The sequence below is a fragment of the Caretta caretta genome, chromosome 5 (assembly GCF_965140235.1).
Source record: "Caretta caretta isolate rCarCar2 chromosome 5, rCarCar1.hap1, whole genome shotgun sequence".
In the NCBI taxonomy this organism is placed as follows: domain Eukaryota; kingdom Metazoa; phylum Chordata; order Testudines; family Cheloniidae; genus Caretta; species Caretta caretta.
The window spans coordinates 44,016,615-44,042,058 of record NC_134210.1 but is presented as its reverse complement, the minus strand read 5'-3'; the positions used below and the strand labels follow the sequence as shown (position 1 = coordinate 44,042,058).

The 25,444-nt window shown below is 42.1% G+C and overlaps 1 protein-coding gene across 12 annotated transcripts in view; it reads right to left on the bottom strand.

The window, feature by feature from the left end:
- LOC125636867 (uncharacterized) overlaps positions 1–25,444 on the bottom strand; it is a 263,703-nt gene that overhangs the window by 43,797 nt on the left and 194,462 nt on the right. For 7 of the 12 annotated variants that reach the window (XR_012668426.1, XR_012668427.1, XR_012668429.1 and 4 more), the window contains one exon: positions 13,553–13,612. The exons of 3 other annotated variants lie outside the window; for them this stretch is intronic. The gene's annotated coding sequence lies outside the window, so the exon portion shown is untranslated. The remainder of the gene's footprint in view (positions 1–13,552; positions 13,613–25,444) is intronic. 2 more of the 12 variants (XR_012668428.1, XR_012668435.1) reach the window with 1 other exon arrangement.

Here is a 25,444-nt window from a genome sequence, read left to right as displayed (position 1 = left end):
GTTGTAGGAGAGGTTCTAGCATCTTGTACCCCCAGGTATTGCCTAATCAGAGTCCTGAACTTTACCATGCCTATGTTCTAGGCACTTGTGGCGAATAATGGAAATTATTTGCAGAATTATGCATGCTGGTTCTTTGGTGCCTGCCCCTTATTGATGGCTACAAATGTTAAAGAGCCACAGGGAAGAACTGGGATTCAGAAAAAGTGAGCCCAGAATGACAGAGAGGGCCTGAAAATTGTGTAAACTGTCCAACATCCAGCCCCACTTTATGAAGTGGAAAAAAGGGATGCAATATTAAGGAATCCCTGTCATCTGAAAAGGTTGTATAGAAATAAACTGAACTCCTTTCTCACCTCAAAGACCTTCCTTCAGTGCGACTACAAATTATATTAAGTATAAAAAACCCTGAGAACAATACTGAGCAAATAAATTACAGTCTCTTTTTAATAACTCCCAATGAATTCAGCATGACAACATCAAAGAAACATAGGCTTTTCCCACAATGGATCTGTGTACTGGTCAATCAAGTCCTGCCTGCAGCAGGTCTGGGATTCCTGCTAGTTTATTAGTCTTAATGAGTTTTCCTGCCTTCACACCCTTCCTCATGAAAGTATAGTTAGTCTTCAGATAATAGAGAGGTTTACCTTTCATTCACTGCCTCAGCCATGACTATAATAAATGACTAGAGAGAAAGAAACTAGCACCCACTGCAGCTGAATGGACTTGCTGATTATGATTGGCAAAGAACTACAATGCATGTGTGCAAAAACAAAGAGGCATTTGTGTCATTGAGTAACATATGACCAGATGCTCCAGTTTGACCATGTCAGGCCCATTTTTTAATCTACTTTTTCTGGGTTTTCATCAGGAAATCTGGTCTCTTTTATGCCATAATGCCAGAATGTCTTTATGCCAAGGAAAAAAGGAAGAACCCCTTAACCCTGCCTGTTACATCATTTGTCTCTACCAGTCAGCTGCCAATGTACACAGGCACAGTTGCCAAAAGGAGCTAAATGTAGAGTTTTCCACACTGAAAACTAACTTCCTGGCTTTGATTTTTTCTGTGGTGCTCTAAAGGCACCATCCTGAGAGGAGCAGAGTACCTGCAACTCCTATTTTATTCAGTGGGAACTGCAGGCACTCTGCTCCTCTCAGGATTCAGTTAAAAAAAACCAACAGCCTCTCCCCACATCCCCTGAGCTGTTTCTTCCCTTTCCTGTATAAAAAATGGTATGCAGAAAAGATCTGGTTATTTTAAGGGGGAATTCTGATTCGGAATCCTTGCACCCTGCTGTGTACATTTAATACAACGATATGTTTCTTTTCAGCAGCTCTCAAGTCCTATGTTACCAGTTGTTAGAGGCCAAACTTTGGATTCTTATTAATAAGGCCCTGTTATCATATTATTGCTTCTCATTTTGACTGTTTACTTAAGATTCATATTTATGTCATGAAATTTAAATTTATGTTAGGTGGGGGAAACAAAATAATTTTTTTTTAAATCTGAAGATACCATCATGGAATACATTTTCACTTGTTGTCCAAAGAAAATGAAGTACTAGAGACATGAGTGACTTCAGTCATTGGGAAATAAAACCAGTTTATTTCTCACAGACAAGTAATCACTGTGTATGTTAAGGCCCCAAACCTTAACTGGCTTACTAACTGGCAGTGGTTGTATGTCACTCTGAGCTTATGTTCCATGGAAATAAATCAGGAATTCAACTCTTAAAATCCCTGGGACTAAAAACATTGATCTATCTAGACAAGACCTTAATAACAGCAATTTCATAACCAAGGCTATAGCTATGTGAGTATTTACTGACAACTCCGGGTTTCCTGGTAAATAAAAGAAACAGGTTTTCACTTCTCAAAGCTTAGAGTTTGAGGGTTCTTGGTAAGCTCCACTGCATTTACACTAGCTATTCCCTGACCTAATGGGATTCCATTGCTAAAGTGCCCTACTACCACTGCTGAAAATAGCAGAGGTCCTGGAGCTGAAGTCCTGCTGCTAGAAACAATAAAAGGCAGCTGGCAGGGCTGTCTCTTCACCATGTTAGTCCAAAATAGCCTGAATCAGATCAGTTTCAGGGAACACAGCAAAGTTTATCTTTTTCCCCAGGTATCTGAAAATGGGCCAGTAGGGAAGGAGGAATTATAATGGTGAGGAGTAGAGTGGGCCAAGGTGATCTGAGCATTGAAGTTGTCTGATGTTTTGGTGGTGTGTTGTTCTTCTGTACTTAACTTCTGTTGGGGTATTATTTGTGATTAGTCTTGCTTGTATACATTCAAAGAATAAAACAAGTGTCAGAAGTTTAATGTTACCACTTTTTCACCCTCTGCCCCCCAAACTACCTTTCTTCACCTCACATGATGCCTTAATATCTTTGTCCTCCCTCCCACCAAAGTTGTTCCTCTACCCTAATTAGCATAATTAGGAGATGGATTTTGTGTGTGTTTCAGTGATAGGCTCCAGCTAGGCATCATTTCGAGCTGGTGAACAGCTCTGCCATATCAAAAAGGCCCAAGCAGCCAATCAGATTGTGGCATTGGATAACCAGGATCTATAGCCATACTTGTGAGGAACATGTATTACATTTTCTCTGTTCTATCTCCCTAGTCAGAAGAGACTTTGGCACTGTAACGGGGTGCTCACAGCAACCTGCTCAGTTCAGCCTCCTGGTCCCGCGCCCCAGTGAGTCAGGACCACTTCATGCTGGTGCAACATCCGTGCTCTTTATTCCTGTGTCTGGTCCCCACCACCAAGCTCCAATTATTTACACATTATTTACAGGTTTGGCCTAACACAGGCCTCAGTAGCAACAGGGTAGCAGGCTCCTGGCTCCTCCGGAGCCTACTCTCCCCATCTGGTTTGATCTCATCTCCACCCTGCCCCCTTCAGCTCACTTGCTCCCCAGCTTTTAGCCCCTGTTAATGAGGCTGGCAGGTGCGGCCAGGTTCCAGGCCAGTCCTAGCAAGTTGCCCAGTCCCAACCCTTTCCCCCTGATTGGGGCTGGAGTGTCAGGAGCTGACCAGGGCTTCCCCTGTAGCACCCTCCTACAGGTACCTGGTATGATTCTACCCATTTTAAAAAATGTTTTACACTAGGTCAGGAGAGAAGTACCTTCTGTTTTATGAGCATGTTTGTTCCCCAGATATGGCTTATGTTTACATACTGGTTTTGCTTTCCTATTTTAAATAGTAGGAGAAGGTTATTTTCTAGGGATTCTTGTCGTCTGTGGAGTTCAGCTCTGAAGTGGAGGTGGGAAACAAAGTAAACCTTACATATATAGGGTTCTTCAAACCATTTCTTAGGACGTAAAGAACCTATTTGGATTTAAAGGGCAGACGTACCTATTTTGAAAAATGAAAGGTAACCTGTTTGTACTGCACAGTTCCTACTGTTCCCCCGAAGGTCTCGTGTTCATCTCTGAGTTCCCACAAAATACCTGATGGTATATTTGACAATAACTATGTAAATAACTGGTGTCACTACTGTAACTTCTGAGAACAAACAGAATTCCTCACATACACCCTACTATCTTGAACAGCAATATAATTATCTCCTGTGTTGCTGCAGGCAAAGAACTGGTCTTTCAGGAACCCTCAACTATTGAAAGGGCAATAATGCCTCACCCCTTTCATGATAAAACTAATGGTTTCTGGGGTAATTTTCCATGACTGCACTACACTTGTGGATAACAGGATGCCGGTCCAATTCCAGGATGTCTGATTAAATTAATTTTCCATCATTTTTAATGAACTATTGTCTATTTGGTTTGTGAAATTTAATTTTGAACACCTTATAGAACATTGGTTAAAAGTAGTAGAAAAGAGATTGTAATTAAGGAAGGTGTAATCAGAACACATTTAAGCCGGGCAAGAAACTTTACTCCACTTGGCATTTACTTATCACTGGGAGATGGGAGAGAAGGAAAAGTGATAAAATGTGAACTGTTGTAACAAAGTTTTCTCAGAAGATTGAAAAAGTGACTTTTTTTAAAATTAATCATAGCTTATAAGGTCAGAAGGGATCACTGCGATCATCTAATCTGATCTCCTGTATAACACAGGCCATAGGACTTCCATGAATTAATTTCTGTTTGAACAAGAGTATATATCTTAGTAAAACATCTAATCTTGATTTACAAATTGCCAGTAATGGAAAAGCCACACACACCTTGGTAAGTTTTTCCAAAGATTAGTTACCCTCATTGTTAAAAATTTGCACCTTATTTCTAGTCTGAATTTGTCTAGCTTTGGCTTCTAGCCACTGTGATCTTGTTATACCTTTGTCTGCTCAACTGAAGAGCCTTTTATTATCAAATTTCTGATTTGATCATTTATTTATGTTTTTGTGTTTTGGGTGCCTTTTAATGCTGTTTGAAGTGTGACATGCATTGCAAAAATATTCCAAATCAGCCCTAATTTGACATTAAACTCAGAATCCTGAATTAGTATATCAGAACTTTATTTGTTCCTGCAAATTTCTCCACAAATGGAAATTTAACAAATATTTGCTGCCTCCTCTGGCTACTCACAAAGTATTTCAAGTTTGAGTCTGATTCATTGAGGAGGTATGTGACATAGGACAAGTCACATGCTGAAAGTCACAAGGCATTTGTCCTGTGACCCTAACTGGCTGAGCCAACCCTAACAATGAAAAGCATCAACCTACCTCAGCAAAAACCATTATCAGCTGATTCCTCTGAGAGAGAAGCTGTATTTTAGTTAAGTAACCTGATCCAGTTGGAAAACTCCAGACAAAACCATGTTCTCCTCCTTCCAGTCACTGTGGCTCTCTGACTCCGGTAGGCAGTGACCTAGTACATTTATTGCTTTCTGTAATTCCTTTCATTTTCTATTTTGCTGGTACAAGTATCTCCCAGTTTTACAAAAGGAAATGGATTTGTTTCACAAATACAAAGAATTTGTATCTAAATTCTGGTGTGCCGTCACACTGAGGCCTACAATATATTACTTTGAACAGGGCACTACACACAATACCGAATTCCTTCAGCAACCCACTCATTTAGTTGGAAGTAGTTTAATATTATTATCAATTATATTTTTACTTGACATAATTCTTTCCAGATTTACAAGGGAAAATTAATTTTTTGGTACCATAATACTGCAGACAACCAAATATATTCCTATAATTCCCTCAGTTAGTGGAACTGTCAATATTTGAGACATGGAATATGTCTCCTATATAATATGAATCTTAGTCAAAGTATTTGTTTTGATTTTCACTTTGTTGGTATTTTTCTATCCATCTCTTATCCAAAACCTGTAGCCCTAGAGCAGTAGCTCTCAACCTTTCCAGACCACTGTGCCCCTTTCTGGAGTCTGATTTGTCTTGAGTACCCCTAGTTTCACCTCACTTAAAGGTACTCACTTACAAATCAGAGATAAAAATACAGAAGTGTCAGCACACACTACTACTGAAATATTATTTATTTTCTCATTCTTACCATATAATTATAAAATAAATTGATTGGAATATAAATATTGTACTTACATTTTAGTGTGATACTTGAGCCTGTTTTTCACTTGTGAGCCTTCTCTGAAGGCCAAGCCCTGCCACAACTTAACTTTGCGGGGGGGACCCTATGGCATGGGAACCTGGGCATTGCCCTGCTTGCCACCTCCTAATGCCAGCCCTGCACTTGTGACCCCCCCCTAAACTCATCCCATGACCACCCTGGTGCTGCAACCCCAGGTCAAAAACCACTGATTTAGATGAGTGAGTATCTCCTGGAAGATCTCTGGGTACCCCCAGGGGTACACATACTCCTGGTTGAGAGCCACTGCCCGAGAGCATGCCTCCAGAAAGGAAAGATAATTAGTGTAGAATGAGAAGTGAAGAGGAAGAAAAGTAACAAGATGGGTCTATGTCAAACATCCTGAGTAATCCCATGTTCTCACTTTGTCACTTTTGTCTTTTTTCTTCCCTGCCTAATCATGCTGAATTTTGATTGAACACTCTTTAGGGCATGGTATTTGTCTTAATTTGTTTATGTAAAGCGCTTACCACATGTCTGAGTGCCTGGGCTATAAATAAAAATATTAATATGTGAATATCCACAAACATCTTGAGGCTCCTGTTCACCCCTGAATTGTGAGTTCTGACTATGTTCTCTCAGAAGAGCAACATGGGGCAGACCACATGGTATTTTTTCCAACATGGCTACAAGTCTAGCATCTGATTCTGTCAAATCTATGCAAAAGTGAGTGTACATATCAAACCTCAAGCCTCCACGTTTGCAGTGAGATGCTGCCATAGGAAAATGAGGATCAGGCAAACCTGGAACTTTTTGAATTTCACAGACTGCTGACAAGTTTTGACACACAGAAAGTGTATTACTCTGTTTTGAACAGAACTTTGGAAGGGTTTACATACAGCTGTATGGAGAATGTGTCTGTTATTTTTCAAACCTATTTGGACTGTGTATGCATTTGAAATGCATTAATTGATTTAAAACTTTTGTAAAATTGTGTTTTGAGATGTATTTTTTTAAATGTAGCTCCTTCAAGCCTTCACTGATGCTAGTATTCCAGGATCATGCATTCAGCACACCTGTTGGTGGCACAGAAAATCATAGTAGTGAGACAAATGTAGGAGCAATGTTGACACTGGAAAACATCATATGTTGGCACTGGCATCTGTAAGATGGAAATAACAATGAAACGAGGAAGAACAGTGAGGTAAAAACTTAAGTGGAGAAGGAAGAAAGATGCAGTGGGGAAGGAGGAGAGCAAGAAAGAGGAACTGACATCCCTGTATTACGTCGTTGGATATCAGACAATAAGCTTTCTATAACTAACTGGCATTATAGACTTTCTAGTTTATCGTAAGTATAGCACCCCAAAGTGTTAAGGAAGTAATAGTTTATTTATGCACCATACAGCATAGCCATGAATCCATCAAATAAAGATAGATACAAAACACTTCCTCTCCATAAATTTGCTTCATATGGCAGCTGCATGTAGGAACAAGTTCTGTTCTATAGAAATCCTGAGAAGAATGGCTTTTCTATTGCAATATTGATTACAAATTATTTAACTGAATGCAAATGCAGCTTACCAAACTGCATCAGCATTCACAACCAGTAATGAAAAAATAAATGATAGCAGAGTACACTCAGTATGCCAGCTGGTGAATACAGAAAAACAGCTGCTGGTGGCCGCCAACTGTGAAGCTCATGTGGACAATGTTATGTTCAAAACATAAAATGAACAAGTTGCATGCTGGCATTAAATCTGTTGCAACAAAAGTACTTTCATGAAGTCTGTTGCAACAAAAGTACTGTTGCCCTGGAAAACTTGGCAAATGGAGTCCAACTGTACAGATTCACTGACTTTTTGGAAGTTGTGTGGAGAGAATTATTTCAGCATAACTATACAATTGTTACATCTACAGACTAGGTCATGAACCATGTTTGAAAACTCAGTTTGAACTATATGGTTCCACTGTATATTTTTCCTGCTAAGCCAGTTTTAAATATAGTTCAGCTGATCAGCATGAGCAGGGCTAAAGAGTTTTAAAACCATCTTCAAAATCCTCATTTCAGCCTCTACAAGGAGAATGCTGAATGCTTGGCCCTTCTAAAAATCCTACTTATCTATAGCGCTTGGCAGAGCCGTCCCTTGAGTACAGCGAATCGGGGCAACCGCCCTGGGCCCCGTGCTTTGTGGGAGTCCGGGGGTGGGGAGGTGAGGCAGGAGGCAGGCGGGCGGACAAGCAGGGTGAGGAGGCAAACAGGGAGTCGAAGGGGGCAGGGTGAGGAGGACCCCCTCTACCAGAACTTCCCCCTCCATCCATCACCTCCAGCCCCACCAATCAGTGCCTCCCCCTCCCTCCCGGTGCCTACCACCTGCCACAGATTAGATGTTTCACGGAGTCAGGAGGCGCAGTGGGGGAGGAGCGAGGGCACAGTGCGCTTGGGGGAGGGGGTGGAACTGACGGGAAGAGGGAGGGCTGGGGTGGGAAGAGGTGGGGAAGAGGCAGGGTGGGGGTGGAGCCTGGGCGGAGCCAGGGGAGCACCCCCTGGCAGATAGGTGCTGAGATTCTAATGGCTTGGGCCCCGCAACTCGCTAGGGAGGGCCCTGGTGCTCGGAGCACTTTACAGAGATTAGGTTAATCTCCAGTTAGGGGGGTGGCACGCTCTGGTGGGTAGAGTACTGGACCTGGAATCAGGAGACTTGGATTCTATTTCTAGCTCAGCCACTGACCTGCTGTGTGACCTGGGGCAAGTTAGTAAGCCTCTCTGTGTCTCCGTTTCCCTTCCACTCGTTGTCTGTCTTGTCCGCTTACGGAGTAAGCTCCTACGAGCAGGAACAGTCTCTTACTTTGTGTTGGCATGGAACCTAGCACAATGGAGCCCAGATCTCTCTTGGAGCTGCTAAGCATTACCATAACACAAAAAGTTTGCAGGTGAGGAAAATGAGTCAGTGAGAAATTAATGACTTGTCTAAGGCCACTCTCCTCCTCACTTATTAATGGGACTAATTTCTCCCCAGTACTTCTTTTCCCCCTTGCTATGCTTGTAAAAACCCTTGTTAGTCCACTTGAACTGTCATTAATTCTTCTCTTCCTGATGGAACCTTTTCTCTGCAAGCCTTTACTGACTGAATATTCTCGTTAGGTGAGTTGCCTGTCCCCTGTGCCATTTCCAGTTCAGGTTTTCTTTTATCCCCAGGACCCTGAGCAGCCCTTCCTGAAGCTACATTGGGTGTTTTTAATTTCTAATTGACCCTTCACTTGCAGGTTATGAATAGAAAGCTTTGCAAAATAGCACATTTTCTAGATGACCGATAACTGCAGTTCCAATGTACTGTACTGCCTTTGCTGAGTGACAAAGGCTGCTCTTAAAATGTTCCTTGCATTTTGAGAGTTATTGCCTGCTACATAGTCATAGAGTTTAAGGCCAGAAGGGACCACAACACCTCTGTGAGGTACAGGACTACCATTATCCCATTTTACAGATGGGAAACTGAGGCACAGAGAGGCTAAGGTCATGTAGGAAATTTGTGGTAGAGATAGGATTGAAGACTGGTACACTAAACACAGGCGAATTAGCCACTGGGCCAATGGAGCCCATGCCCAGGGGCCCCAGCCAATTGGAGGACCCCGGAAAAATGGGTGTCCCTGGGTCCCCACCCATTCCGCCAGCTGGGAGCTCCTGCCGGGGAGCAGGGGTTTGTCCCGCTCTGCCCACCTGGTGCTCTGGCGCTGGGGGTGGGCGGAGCGGGACAAGCTCCCCATGCCCTAAAACCGCTCCCTGGCTGGAATGTGGGCAGGCGGCGCTGGGCAAGCCCCCACACCCCGACCCCATTTCCACAGCAGGAGCACCGGGAGGGAGGTGCGGGGGAAAAGGGGCTGCAGGTGGAAGAGGTGGGAAGGGGTTCCTAGTTGCTCTGGCCCAGGGGCTCCATAAAACCCTAATCTGCCCCTGACTGATCACTAGGCAATCCATCCTTTTTAGCAAAGAAACCGAATCCTACAAAACGGAAGAACTTTTAACGTTGCCTTTGATGCTGTAATCCCAATTCTATCACCAGTCCACCAATGATAATTCTTTTGAAATCAATGTTAACTTTAAAAAAAAGATGCAAAGTTTTCCCACTGTTTTTGCTTTGCTTCTCTAAGACAAAAAATAAACAAGCAGGAAAATGCAGTAAGAGAAAACTCAAGGCAAAGGAACAATTTATATCTAGTTTTAATTCAAACATTTTTTATTTTTATTTTTAAAGTCTAATTATAGCCTTCAAATATATAAAATGTAAAGAAAATTGGAAGCAGGGCTATGCACACACCCAAGAACATCACAGATCCTGGATGAACTGTAAACCACTCACACATAGGGAATAAGACATTCAGGGGAGGGAGTCACAAGCTCTTTCAAACTCCAGATCTCCCCAGTCTAATTAATTATGTTCTTTTTTATTGCCTCAGCTAGCTCAGTTATTTCTCACACACAAACATATACCTCATGAGAATATCAGCATATTGGCAGGTCTAAGAAAGTACAAGCACATTTTTGCCTTGGTGGAAAGTTACCTTCCTGTCTCTAAATAAATCTTGAAAGTTTGCCGTTTATCTCATACTATCAAGGTAACATTGCACTGACCAGCTGTTCAACCAAGGAAGACTGATCAAGACTCCCTTTGGAGTTTGTCAGTGCATGCTTCATAATTGGCTAGAGGGGTTGTGCAACTAATCAGGATAGATTGCCATTGATTTCAATGGGCTTTGGATTGGTCCTGTACTCTGCAGAGGCTGAGCATGTCCTCTCCCTAAGGCTACCAGTCCTTGTCAGCTTGGGATGTGAGAATCTAGAAAGAGAACGAAGGTCTCCCCCATGACAGTGCAAAGTGCCACAAATAGGTCAGTGGTCTTATTCAGAATTTACTTCTAGAACTTATATTTAGAGCTCTACCGAATTCATGGCCATGAAAAACATATTACGGACCATGAAATCTGGCTATTGTAGGGGGCTTGTGGTATTGCTGTCCTTACTTCTTCGCTACGTGCAGAGCTGGGCAGCCAGAGAGTGGAGAGCGGCTGCTGGCCGGGCACCCAGCTCTGAAGGCAGCGCCACTGCCAGCAGCAGCACAGAAGCATGGTATGCGGGGGGGGGGTCATCACTTTTTATGGAGGGGAGGCAGGGCTGGCCTTACGGGTGGGCGATGTGGGCAACCGCCCAGTGCACTGTGGTTGGGAGGCTGCATGGTCACCCCTCCCACACACGCACACACACACAGATAGCCAGCCTAAGGCCCCTTTATCCAACAAGTGCTGGGCCCGGAGCCTGGGAGAGGCAGGGCTGGGGGCTGACCTTTGTGCTGGTCTCCAGCTGCTAGTCCCAGCTGGGCTGGGGCTGGATGAGACTTCCTCTTCCCCTGCATGGGCTGCTCCCGGGGCCAGGTCAGACCCACCTCCAGGAACCTTCCCCCCTGCAGGAAGTTCCGGGGCTGTTGGCTGGGAGTCTAGTTCAGAAGGCAGGGCCACTGCCAGCAGCAGTGCAGAAGTCAGGGTGGCAACACCACATCCCTCCTACAGTCGCCTTGTGACCACCCCCCACAACGTCCTTTTGGTTTGGGGCCCCCATGGTTACAACACTGTGAAATTTCAGATTTAAATATCTGAAACTGTGAAATTTCAGATTTTAAAAATCCTATCATCGTGAAATTTACCAAAATGGACTGTGAATTTGGTAGGGCCCTACTTATATTATTTGCAATGGTTAGAGCTTCACAAATGTTGGATTTTTCAAAAGATGGATTTTTTTGTTGTTCTCTGGTCATTCCAAAAAGCCCCTCCTCTCCTCTCCCCCCTCAAAAAAACCTGAAATTTTTTTTTAAAACTTCCAGCTCATTGAAAAGTAAAAAAAAAATGTTTTGGGTCAAATAAAACATGATCTGACATACAATGGTTTGGTTTTTATTTCTAGCATTTTTAAATGTTTTTACATTTTTTAAAATAAAGGAAAATTTTGAAATGCAATGTTGGTTTGAGTCAGAAAACGGAAACATTTTATTTAGAAAATGTTGAAATGTTTTTGGGTTTTGATTTTTTTTCCCAAACAAAAATGTGGCAGACTCACCAACACAGATTTGCTAAAGTTACAGAGTTGCCAAGTCTTTATTTTTCATTGAAAAAAGGGTTGATCAGAAAATTTCACCCACTCGCTGTAACTTACTCCTCCTTGATTACCCAGGTTTTTGGCTCAGCTCTTGGAAACAACTCCAACCTACAACACCATCAGCACATTTTCTCCATCTGAAATGTAATTGGACCTGGCTCCATTGCTACTTATAAAGTAGCACCAACTAGACACTAACTAGAAGCAGGCCAAATGACTTCATGGACAGCATAAAGACTGCCACATCTAAATGAGACATGTACAACTGAGCTGAAAGCACAAGGCCTAGATGCACTTTTTCAGGCCCTTTGCAAGGTGGTCTAGTTTTAAGATGACAAAGTGAAACGGTAACTAGCTAGACAGGCCCTCCTCACTCAGGTTTAGAGAGACAAAGGTCAGTCCCTGCCAGACCAAGCCTCTGGTAATGAAGGCAGCTATCATGACCAAAAAACCAGAGCAACATATACCATGACATATATGAAGACTTTTAATCAAGAGACCCTACAAGACCCTTAAGTGTTGGTTGTTCGTTTGTAAGGGTTGTGCCTTGGTTTCCATTGAGAAAAGAGTCCAAAATGAAAAAGAAGATAACTGAACAGTGGTTAAAGGGAACTAGGAGGCTAACATGACCTTGCAAGACTATTGAGAATGCTGTCACTAGCAGAGCTGGGTGACGTTTTTTGGACAAATCGTTTATTCACCGAAAAAATGGAGTTTCAGCTTGGCCAAAACTATTTTCAAAATTGACATGAAAAATAAAATGGGCTAGAGTCACGAGGGGATTTAGGAACCATTCACAAAGCTACCAGAGGAGAAAGAGGAGGAGGAAGTGACAGTAGCAGCAGCAGCAATGATGGCTTCTCCCTCCCAGCAGCCCCTCTGGCCTTATACTCTATAGGTTAGTGGTTGGGGCACCCACCAGCAATGTGAGCAATGTGGGTTCAAGTGTCTGTTCCAAAGACTAGTTAAGCACTTTATGCCAAGTGGAGGTTATACGAAAACAAAACAAAATTCACTGAGAAAACCAAATTTTTGTTTGTTTCACATCAATCCGAAATGATTTTTTCCCCAATTTTTTGGTTCAGCCAGTGAATTGAAAAACTGATTATTAACATAGCTCTAGTCATTACCTGGATTGGATCAACAGTATTTTTTTCTAAATCAGTGTATGTATAGTACTTGCTGGGACCAGAAATGCTTTTTTGTAGGGTTAGTGGTACTTAAATTGCAGCTTGCTATATGTCTCTTAAATGTATCATTGAGGATAAGGGAGGAACAGTCCTTTGTGGGTTTGAACTTTGGTCAGTACCAAAAGGAAATGTGCATGTGATCTGCCATTTGCAAGCTTAGACTATGCTTACAGGCATACAAACAATTAATGAATCCAACCCTCTGATGATTCCATAATACATTCATTTATATTTGACTAACTAAGGACTAACATTTTGGAATGCATTCACATATTCTTCTTTTGCCTGCCTCAACTTTTGCATTTTTTTGCCAGTAACCAAAGGAAAGGGAATATTTTTAACCATGGTACTTGTCTATATTCCAACAAAGAAAAAAAAAGAAACATTCACTAAGCACTGCCTGTACAATCCTCAAACCCAGCAGATGATTTTTTTTTACCTAGCAATCTTTCATCTTGTAAAATAATATAATAATATTGGCAGTATTTTATACAAAATTCCGGTGAACTATTGAATTTGTTCCCCAAAAGAGGGAATGTGGTGGGGGGAGAGAGCGGGGAGGCAGAGGCAGCATTAAAAGAAACATTAAAGTTGCCTTAAGGAAGAGAACAAGACTTTGATTCTTCAGTACTTGGTTAGCAGAACATCTTGGAACTAAAGTGACAGGGGCATAGAAGGATCTTATAATACATAATCCCTGGAAGGCTTCCTTACCTTAACCACAATTCCTCCAATTCATAGTTTTATATTCTTGAACTCTGGCCTCCTTCACTGCTGGAGAAAACACATGTAGGCTGTTAGTGGTTTCTTTGCCATTATAAAGCAGTTACAGTTGTTGGTCTTGATTCTAATCTGTGACATTTAGGCATTCAGTGCTGCGTATCTTGAAAAATCCATGGCAGTGATGAATTTCAAACCTGCTGTTTTCTACATTTTTTTAACCTAGATTGGTAGAGGATTGTAGATTTTAGCCTGGGAATAGGGTGGAGAATAGAGACCATTTTCTCTGTATCTTCCACCAGAAGAACTATGTGCATTTGGTGAACAGGCCCTAGAAATACATTTTGCCTTTTCCTAACATTTTGATTCTCATGGAGCTTTTGCACATATCTGAGGACGAAGCCTTTTAAGAGGAACACACTCTGTGCTTTGTATAAAACAACATTAGTGACAGTGTTTGCTTTTTCAATTGGAACTGACCTTTGATACTTTAGCCAGATGGGGACCTCAGCCAGATTCTAATTAGATATGTATTTTCCACATCCTCAGACCATCAGCCAACTGGCAGGGACTCCATGAGACTTATTAGTAGAAATGCAGCATTATCTTTTTTGCTAATCTGGCTAAAGTGAAACAGTCAAAAGAGAAGCCAAAATGAAGGAAAGACAAAAATGACAGACATTGGGCAGCAAGCTCTAGTTCAAGAAAACTGTCTCTCATTAGGCCTGAAAGTTAATGGAAATGTACAGAAGAGGTAACACAGAAAGGAGTTATGGTGCTAACGTAAAGAATATTTTCATGAAATGCATGTTTCTGTGTTGACATCAAACATTTTTCTATTCTAAAAAAAGTTCTTCTTTTTTTAATATTGGCCCAAATCCAGAGGACTTTACTCAGTTTTACAGCAGGTTGAATAATAGATGCCAACTAATCCATTTGACAAATTCCACATCAAATTATTTGAATATTTTTTTCATTTCAAAATCGGAAAAATAATTCACATACATGATGTCAGATAATGAAGTCATGACTCTACCGCTTATCTGACAAATTCTGTGAGCTATTTTGTAGAGAATTTGCCTGAATGAGGACAGAAGTTCTGAACCATTGCTCCTTGAAGTCAATGGGAATCTTTTCATTGACTTCAATGGACTTTGGATCAGGCCCAGAGGAACACCGCTTAAGGACCTCTGGATTTGGACGAGTACTGATTGTAGAACAGATAAGATAAGAAGGTTTAGGAGGAAGATTTTGAGTGCAGACAACTTTGGTCCCAATACGGCAACAAGTTCTATGCAAGCAGAGTCATGCACTAGCATGCCATTGATGTCAATGGGGCTTTGTGTGAGCCCACAGATTCACTTACACAGAGCTCAATGGAAGATGGGAACCTAAACATTTACTTTACCTGTTTACTAAGGTGCCACAAGTAATGTTTCTATCTTTACACTTTATCCACACTTCTATCATACTTACTGAGTATGGGAACTACGTTTACCAAATATCAACTGTATTGGAGCCTGATACATGTGAAATGATGTAATGAACAAGTAATAGGGAATAGTTAAAGTGACAGTTGGCAAAGAACTCTTTAGCTGAAATCTGTTCATACAAACTATTCCACAATATTATTACAAATAATAAATATAGTGGTAACAATCGGTATGGGTTTGTGAACAGAAAAAAGGACAAAGTTCACAAAAAATAGTACTTGCAAGAATAATTCAACCAGCTCTAATATGGAAACAGTTAAAATGTACATTTATCGAAATTATAATCTTATTTTTTAGGAACATATGAACTGCATGTTAGATCAGACTGACAATGGTCTATCTAGATTAGTCTGTGTCTCTGACAGTGGTCAGCACCAGATGCTAAACAGGAGCATTCTATTTTCACTGAGATGTCTATACTGACCTCCAGAACTACTTCTTGAGTGGTCACAGTTAATTTTAAACCCAGCAATGTGTCTGATCAAATTATTCTTTCCAATGTCCATTACCCAGCATTTGTCAACATTATATTTCATCTGCTAGTTTGCTGACTATTCACCTACTTTTGGGTGGATGGAACCCTCTGGAGTTCCTCATAGTCCTACTCAAGTCATGACAACCCTAAATAATTTGTGTTACCTGCAAATGTTGCCACCCCTTTTACCGTTGGAGACCATATCAAAAGCTTTCCTAAAGTCAAGGTATATCATATGACTTTCCTTATCTCTTTTCATATGCTTCATTTTAGGGCAGATTCAGATCTCACTTAAACAGGAATAATAGAATCTACTTTGTTTCAGGATACAGGTGGCTAGGAACTCTTTGTCTTTGGTAAAATATATAATTATTTTAAAAGTAATATTTTGTAGCCTACAAAGTCTGGAGGCCAGCAGTGACCGACAGGTGTCAAAAATGCGTCTACCCACTGTCCCATTATCCAGGCTAAAGTTAATCAAATTAGTCATTGTGAAATCTCTTCCTTCATAAATACAGCTTTTGCCAGTAGATTATGAGGAAAAATTTCAGCCTAGGGAGTTTTCATGACTGTTTACTGTAACTATCCCATATATGTTATTCGTGTCGTATCACTAGTTATCTATATCATATTATATTGTTATTACTCCCTGTCTGGATGACCTGAAGATTAAAAGAAGATGGATGCATGAAAATAACAAAAGCCAAACAACACAAAAAAGAAGCTTACAAGAAGTGGAAGATTGGACAAATGACCAGGGAAGAGTATAAAAATATTGCTCGGGGATGCAGGAGTGAAATCAGGAAGGCCAAATCACACCTGGAGTTGCAGCTAGCAAGAGATGTTAAGAGTAACAAGAAGGGTTTCTTCAGGTATGTTAGCAACAAGAAGAAAGTCAAGGAAAGTGTGGGCCCCTTACTTAATGAGGGAGGCAACCTAGTGACAGAGGATGTGGAAAAAGCTAATGTTCTCAATGCTTTTTTTGCCTCTGTCTTCAGGAACAAGGTCAGCTCCCAGACTACTGCACTGGGCAGCACAGCATGGGGAGGAGGTGACCAGCCCTCTGTGGAGAAAAAAGGTGGTTCGGGACTATTTAGAAAAGCTGGATGAGCACAAGTCCATGGGGCTGGATGCGCTGCATCCGAGAGTGCTAAAGGAGTTGGCGGATGTGATTGCAGAGCCATTCGCCATTATCTTTGAAAACTGATGGCGATCGGGGGAAGTCCCGGACGACTGGAAAAAGGCTAATGTAGTGCCCATCTTTAAAAAAGGGAAGAAGGAGGATCCGGGGAACTACAGGCCAGTCAGCCTCACCTCAGTCCCTGGAAAAATCATGGAGCAGGTCCTCAAGGAATCAATTCTGAAGCACTTCGAGAAGAGGAAAGTGATCTCGAACAGTCAGCATGGATTCACCAAGGGCAAGTCATGCCTGACTAATCTAATTGCCTTCTATGACAGGATAACTGGCTCTGTGGATGAGGGGAAAGTGGTGGATGTGTCGTTCCTTGACTTTAGCAAAGCTTTTGACACGGTCTTCCACAGTATTCTTGCCAGCAAGTTAAAGGAGTATGGGGTGGATGAATGGACTATAAGGTGGATAGAAAGTTGGCTAGATTGTTGGGCTCAACGGGTAGCGATCAATGGCTCCATGTCTAGTTGGCAGCCGGTACCAAGTGGAGTGCCCCAAGGGTCGGTCCTCGGGCCGGTTTTGTTCAATATCTTCATAAATGATCTGGAGGATGGTGTGGATTGCACCCTCAGCAAGTTTGCAGGTAACACTAAACTGGGAGGAGAGGTAGATATGCTGGAGGATAGGGATAGGATACAGAGGGACCTAGACAAATTAGAGGATTGGGGCAAAAGAAATCTGATGAGGTTCAGCAAGGACAAGTGCAGAGTCCTGCACTTAGGACGGAAGAATCCCATGCACTTCTACAGATTAGGGATGGAGTGGCTAGGCAGCAGTTCTGCAGGAAAGGACCTAGGAGTTATAGTGGATGAGAAGCTGGATATGAGTCAACAGTATGCCCTTGTTGCCAAGAAGGCCAATGGCATTTTGGGATGTATATGTAGGGGCATTGCCAGCAGATTGAGGGACGTGATCGTTCCCCTCTATTTGACATTGGTGAGGCCTCATCTGGAGTACTGTGTCCAGTTTTGGGCCCCACACAACAAGAAGGATGTGGAAAAATTGGAAAGAGTCCAGCGGAGGGCAACAAAAATGATTAGGGGACTGGAACACATGACTTATGAGGAGAAGCTGAAGGAACTGGGATTGTTTAGTCTGCAGAAGAGAAGAATGAGGGGGGATTTGATAGCTGCTTTCAACTACCTGAAAGGGGGTTCCAAAGAGGATGGAGCTAGACTGTTCTCAGTGGTAGCTGATGACAGAACAAGGAGTAATGATCTCAAGTTGCAGTGGGGGAGGTTTAGGTTGGATATTAGGAAAAACGTTTTCACTAGGAGGGTGGTGAAACACTGGAATGCGTTACTTGGGGAGGTGGTGGAATCTCCTTCCTTAGATATTTTTAGGGTCAGGCTTGACCAAGCCCTGGCTGGGATGATTTAGCTGGGGATTGGTCCTGCTTTGAGCAGGGGATTGGACTGGATGACCTCCTGAGGTGCCTTCCAACCCTGATATTCTATGATTCTGTGAACACACTTCTGATAAAAAGAAAAGGAGTACTTGTGGCACCTTAGAGACTAACCAATTTATTTGAGCATGAGCTTTCGTGAGCTACAGCTCACTTCATCAGATGTTTACCGTGGAAACTGCAGCAGACTTTATATACACACAGAGAATATTCTCTGTGTGTATATAAAGTCTGCTGCAGTTTCCACGGTAAACATCTGATGAAGTGAGCTGTAGCTCACGAAAGCTCATGCTCAAATAAATTGGTTAGTCTCTAAGGTGCCACAAGTACTCCTTTTCTTTTTGCGAATACAGACTAACACGGCTGTTCCTCTGAAACACTTCTGATAGGAATTTTCACATGAATAATAATTTGTACTAAAATCTGTGAAACTTTCAAAGAAAAGGAAACATTTTCATAAATAGTTGGTGGCTGTCCTAATACAAAGAATGAATAACATGATCAAACAAATAACTGCATCAAACTTACTGCTTTTATTAGCAAAAGTATTAGCAAATCCCTTTTTATATTAATCCGCCAGCTCTATTCTATATTATGCTAAAGTCATAAGTTATTCTAGCAATAATGGCAAAGTGGTAAAAGTAGCAAAATTTGAACTCAAAGAAGCATATATTTTAATGATGAATTAATTTACTCTAAGTTCCCGATCCAAGTACAGTAATGGTCATATGGAAATAAAATCCTCATGTGGATGTTTCATCTGAAATAAAAGCTGAAATTCAGTTCCAAGACAACTAAATCATTTTTGAAATGAGCTTTTTGAATATCCATAACATATGAAGGCATATCAATGCCAGTTCAGCAACTCCTGACAAACTGGCTTTTCGTTATCTACCACCATAACACAATGATAAATACATGGTGATACTTGAAAGCACATGAAAGATGTACTTAGTTTTGATAACAGTAACTTGAAACTGAATGACGATGTATAGCACCACTGGGTTAAACCCAAATCAAACAAGTAAGTAAAAGTGTATTTATTTGCTTATTTGATCTTTCAACCAAGCGAAAGATGGTATCATCAAAGAATTTATTTTTCAGTAAAATAACACTGTCTGTCTGTCTGTCTATCTGTTCTTTTATGGCAGCAATGACAAGGACATCTGAACATTTCCCAAAATTACAAAGGATTTGTGCATAATACCAAAAAAAAAAGAAAAAAACATTTAATTTGCCTTGGCTTGTCTTAAAAGCAAAAGTCATTATCCTGCATTTCTTATTCAGGTGAATGCCCATTGACAGTAGATGAAGCTTGCAAAATCCCAATGAATATAATGGGAATTTGTCCAAGTAAGGAATGAGGGGAAGAAAATTAAAAACTGAAAAGGGGCCTCAGGATTTGACCCTTCGACATCAGTGCAAGTTTTGCCTGAGAAAGGACTGTGGAATCTATCCTTTAACTGTATACATGTGGGAAGCACAAAGGAGCTGCTTCCCCTCTCACATACCACCAATGTAACTCCACTGAAGAAAGCGGAGTTACACTGATGTAAAACTCGTGTCAGAATCAGACAGGATCACATGTTGGTTCCTTTGCTTTGAAGTTATTTGGAATGTCAAACTCAAAGAAGCCATTTTTGGCAATTAAAATTACTGGGTGACAGGTGTGCAAAGCAAAATAAACCAACCAGCACACAAACAACTCTGTAAAAAGTCTGAATGATTGTTATTTAATTATTCACTTATTTACCACCAACAGAGCACTGAAGGACAACTGTGCTACTAGGAACCAGACCTGCATTGGGGAGGAGGGCAGAGCTGCATCCAAGGTTTACTCCAGGAGACACTGTGCATCAGTTCAGTGCAGAGGGTGCAGGGACTGCAATTATAGCCAAGCCCTGTGTAGAGGGAAGCAGGAGACAAATGGGAGAGAAGGCTTCTTGTGCCATCTCTCCCCATTGTGCACCCATGCTGGGGTAACTACAATCTAGCCCTAAGTGCTCGGCAGGCAGGTTGGGGAACTGAGGACTTGATTCTCTTCTCATTTACACTGGTGTAAATCTGGAATAACTCCACTGACTTCAATGCTGTTACTCCAGATTTACACTGGTGAAACTGAAAAGAGAATCTGCTCCAAGGTCTCTGCCCCAAAGAGTTTACAATCGAAAAAGACCATCTATAAAGCAAGAAGATGATAGTGGGGTGGAAAGGACAACACTCTGAATGTTTTGCAGGTGTAATTTGCTCTACCATTTGGTTGTGTGTGTGTGTGTGTATTTTGTCAACATTTCTGAATGGATTGGTTTTACAAGGCCTATTAGAAAACATATGTGGAAAGGCTTGATCCTGCAAGTTGCTGAGCACTCTGGTCCAGATCTAGCAAGATACTTAAGCCTGTGACTAACTTTAAACAAGTAAGTAATCCCCTCAGCTCCACTGGGACTACTCACGTGCTTAAAGATAGGCACAGCTTGTTTTGCTAGATTGTGGCCGGATAACTCAGCACCTTGCAGGACTGAGCCCATAAAGAGGAATGTAAGGAGGAAAGGCTAGACTTTTGGCAGATTGCACTGGATTAGAGTAGTATGCCGGAGGAGGCTTTGTGGAAAAATACAGTACAGTTTATCAAAACATATTCATTATTATTAATAATAATTGATGTATTATTTGTATTATAGGAGCCCCAAAAGAACCTATTCAGAACCAGGGCCCTACTATGCCATGCTCTACTGTGAAAAACAGAATAAAGGACAGAATCTGACCAAGTTTATAGTCTAATTAAGAAAAGAATCAATACGTGGGTGGAACAAGATTATTTCTCTTTTACAGAGTAGCTGGCATGGCAAGCTATTTAATGCACTGTGATATGCCAGCTTAGTGCCCCACCTTTTTCATAAAACAGCTTATAATTCAAATAGAGATACCTTGGGGGCAGCTGACATGTTAGGGTTCAGAATGTAATGCCAAGTGCATAATGAGAATGGGTCATCACAGGTAAGTGCTTTGTAATAATTCTTAGACTTGTTTATAGTCCTGTGCTCAACACTTTGTTCCCTCAGAGGAGGAGCACTGGGTACAATCTCGTTCCACCCTATTTTCCTCTGTTCTCACTACTTGTTGCTCCAGCCCTTATATCTGGTTCAGCTGCTGAATGACTCAATTCCCAGCATCTACCACTCTCCACTGGTGGTGACAGAGCCCTCTGCCACTTTGCTCTCTCACTGTGAAAATGTCTCATCCCTAAACCCCACGCTCACTTATCTTCAGCCTTCACACAATGAAAAGGCATCTCTTGTCTTGCTTTTCCTGCCCACTCTGAGCTTTCACTCTGCACCTGGCCCTCTTCTAGCCTGGAGGATTTAACTGCCCTTTAGTGTTTCTACATGTTGTGACACATGATAGCTCATGTACAGCAGCCAAGCCTGTGCTATAGCAAAATAAACAATTGTCTTCAATGCTAATATAACATTAACTGCCTTCAGGAACAACCCTTATGTACATGAAGCTTTTGCCAAAGATTCAGAAAATCACACACGTGGTTACTTCATCTCAGTTCTCTAAGTTCACTAAGGACTAGAGTGTGTATTTACCCCTAGCTCTGAGTAACAGGTAGCACATAGTTGCATTGCCCCCAGAGGAAGAGGAGGGACTGAATTATAATTCAAAGTCACACTCTGGTCCATGGTTCTTCCCAGGCTCTGTGAGGAAAAATAATCTACCCTGGCCCTTTGCCAGCATGGATTTCTTCCCCCTCCTTGCTGGCTCACTGTGCTACTTGAAGCATTGGCAACCAAAGAGTCAAGACTCTGCCCACTCCCAACCCAACCTGCCCATCTACATGAGAGGTGGAGTAGTGACTTCAAGATCCTTCTCTCTCCTCCACACTGTGACTCATGATGCAGGTCGTCTGTACTGGGGAGTAAGGCAGTGCATTGCCCTCTCCTGTGCAAGGAGTAGAATGAGTCACAGTCACTACAGATTTCAGAGTAGCAGCCGTGTTAGTCTGTATTCGCAAAAAGAAAAAGAGTACTAGTGGCACCTTAAAGACTAACAAATTTATTTGAGCATAAGCTTTCGTGAGCTGCAGCTCACTTCATCGGATGCATTCAGTGGAAAACACAGTGGGGAGATTTATATACACAGAGAACATGAAACAATGGGTGTTTATCATACACACTGTAAGGAGAGTGATCACTTAAGATGAGCTAATACCAGCAGGAGAGCCAGGGGAGAGGGGGGAAGAAAACCTTTTGTAGTGTTAATCAAGGTGGGCCATTTCCAGCAGTTGACAAGAACGTCTGAGGAACAGTGGGGGCGGGGGGGGGCCTAAATGCAGTACCTTGCATAATGACAGGTTTCAGAGTCGCAGCCATGTTAGTCTGTATTCGCAAAAAGAAAAGGAGTACTTGTGGCACCTTAGTGACTAACAAATTTATTTGAGCATAAGCTTAAAACCATCATAGGGCCTAATCACATCAGCCACACTATCAGAGGCTCGTTCACCTGCACATCTACCAATGTGATATATGCCATCATGTGCCAGCAATGCCCCTCTGCCATGTACATTGGTCAAACTGGACAGTCTCTACGTAAAAGAATAAATGGACACAAATCAGATGTCAAGAATTATAACATTCAAAAACCAGTCGGAGAACACTTCAGTCTCTCTGGTCAGTCGATTACAGACCTAAAAATTGCAATATTACAACAAAAAGACTTCAAAAACAGATTCCAACGAGAGACTGCTGAATTGGAATTAATTTGCAAACTGGATACAATTAACTTCGGCTTGAATAGAGACTGGGAGTGGATGGGTCATTACACAAACTAAAATTATTTCCCCATGTTTATCCCCCCCCCCTCCCCGCCCCACTGTTCCTCAGATGTTCTTGTCAACTGCTGGAAATGGCCCACCTTGATTATTACTACAAAAGGTTTTCTTCCCCCCCCCCCCGGCTCTCCTGCTGGTATTAGCTCATCTTAAGTGATCACTCTCCTTACAGTGTGTATGGTAACACCCATTGCTTCATGTTCTCTGTGTATATAAATCTCCCCACTGTATTTTCCACTGAAGGCATTCGATGAAGTGAGCTGTAGCTCACGAAAGCTTATGCTCAAATAAATTTGTTAGTCTCTAAGGTGCCACAAGTACTCCTTTTCTAGACACTACAGAAAGAGGCAGACATTTTAGATTTGAGAAATAAATGCCATAGAATGGGGTTGAAAACAAACTCCCCAGAATTAATTTATAGTTAATACTTCTTGCAGGGAGCAGTGCCACTTTCTATTGGTAGGCAGCATGCCCTGAGTGCTTGTGTGACACTAGATAGTCCTGCCTGGGAGAGATGAGTGTGACCTGCCAACAAGCACTCCCAAGCAGGGCCAGCAAAGCCGCACATGTGGGCTTGCCAGAGCTCTGTCTGTCAAAGGCAGACATTCCCTCTCCCTGCAGGGCAGCCAGCATGAAATGAATTAAGGCCCTAATTCCGCATGGCAGACCCCTGTACCCATTGCAGAATCTGACTGAAGTCAATGGGATGCAGCAGTCTGTATTAGCAGCTCATGTTGCAACATCAAAACCTAACTTTTAAATATGTGGCCAGTACAGCTGGTCCAAAATTTTCCACTGAAACATTTTTCAACAGAAAATGTTTTTTTGGGTTAAAGAGAAATATCCATGAAAAAAAAATTGTTTTCATTAAAAATGTTCAGGGTTTCATCAAGAAATCAACCCCCCCAAATTTTTCTGTTTAAAACAGATTTTGCTGGAGACCTGCTACATTTCAAAGAAAATTTGTAATTAGAACTATTTTTGTCAATATTTTTGCATGAAAAAAAATCTTTCCCCATCCAGCTATAGAGACCAGCCTGGAGAGTGCAGAATAAAACAGAAAACACCCTGTGTTGTCTGGGGATGAGCCAAAAAGCTCAGAAACCACAAGAACCTTCCATTGCCCTGGGACCTTTATTCAAAGATTTACCCAAACCTGAACTGAGTATTTTTGGAAGGTTTAACTTTTTTTAATTGATTTGTTTTAATTTTCACCAGCCTCCTAGATTTCCAAGTTCCAGCCAGAAGTGGGCATGTCAGATGTCAGAGAGAGGCTCTTGCCACAGTGACTCCAGACCTGCCAGAAGAAGTGCAATAGATCTTTTCTTGTGAGATTTCCAGCCCACTTCCCAGGCATTTGGATCATTCTGGTACAATTTTGATAAGCTTCCAAACCAATGGCAGGATTCTGACCTTCCCATACTGCACTGTGCAATGGAGTTGGGAAACACCAGGCACAAGCTACTCACATCACCTGGGCATAGCAGTGCCCCTAGAGCTGCTACTCAACCTCCCATGAAAATAGGCTAAGCAGGATAGGGAATGGGCAGAGGCCTTGCCACGCCTCCAAAGCATGGGCCACTAGGACTGAGCCAACACAGAACGGGAAGTAATCATCTACTAGTATAGGAATAGATCAATAACAGATTATCCTCCCCTGGAGCAAGAGTGGGTCAAGGAGGGAATTGTGACTAAGAATTCCCTCCAGGGTCTGCTCCTGGAGTGGGGCAGCTCCGTGCCATCCCTTAACTAGGGCAAACAACAAATTTGCAAGCTAGCCCCAATTAATCTGCAGAAGAGAAGAATGCGGGGGGGGGGGGGGGGGGATTTGATAGCTGCTTTCAACTACCTGAGAGGTGATTCCAGAGAGGATGGTTCTAGACTATTCTCAGTGGTAGAAGAGGCCAGGACAAGGAGTAATGGTCTCAAGTTGCAGTGGGGGAGGTTTAGGTTGGATATTAGGAAAAACTTTTTCACTAGGAGGGTGGTGAAACACTGGAATGCGTTACCTAGGGAGGTGGTAGAATCTCCTTCCTTAGAAGTTTTTAAGGTCAGGCTTGTCTAAGCCCTGGCTAGGATGATTTAATTGGAGATTGGTCCTGCTTTGAGCAGGGGGTTGGACTAGATGACCTCCTGAGGTCCCTTCCAACCCTGATATTCTATGATTCTATGAATCCTCTATGCCTTTTAAGGTTCATCCCTGTGGACACTCTTCAGGGGAAGGGTTTTGACTTTCTCTGTGTTTACAAAGCATGTAGCATATTTTGGGCACTAGTGCAACCTAAGAACTAGATTGATTCTGCCAGCCTTCCTTACCATGAGTAGTACCTTACTCTGCAACAGTCCCAGCAGAGTCACTTCTACACAGGAAACTTAATAGCATTATGTACTGTATTCCCTTTGTGGAGTCAGTGTTGTCAGAACTGCAGACTTTAACCAGATGTCTTGGTTACAGCCGTTGTGCTCAATTGAAGAATGCTGCTAGAAAAG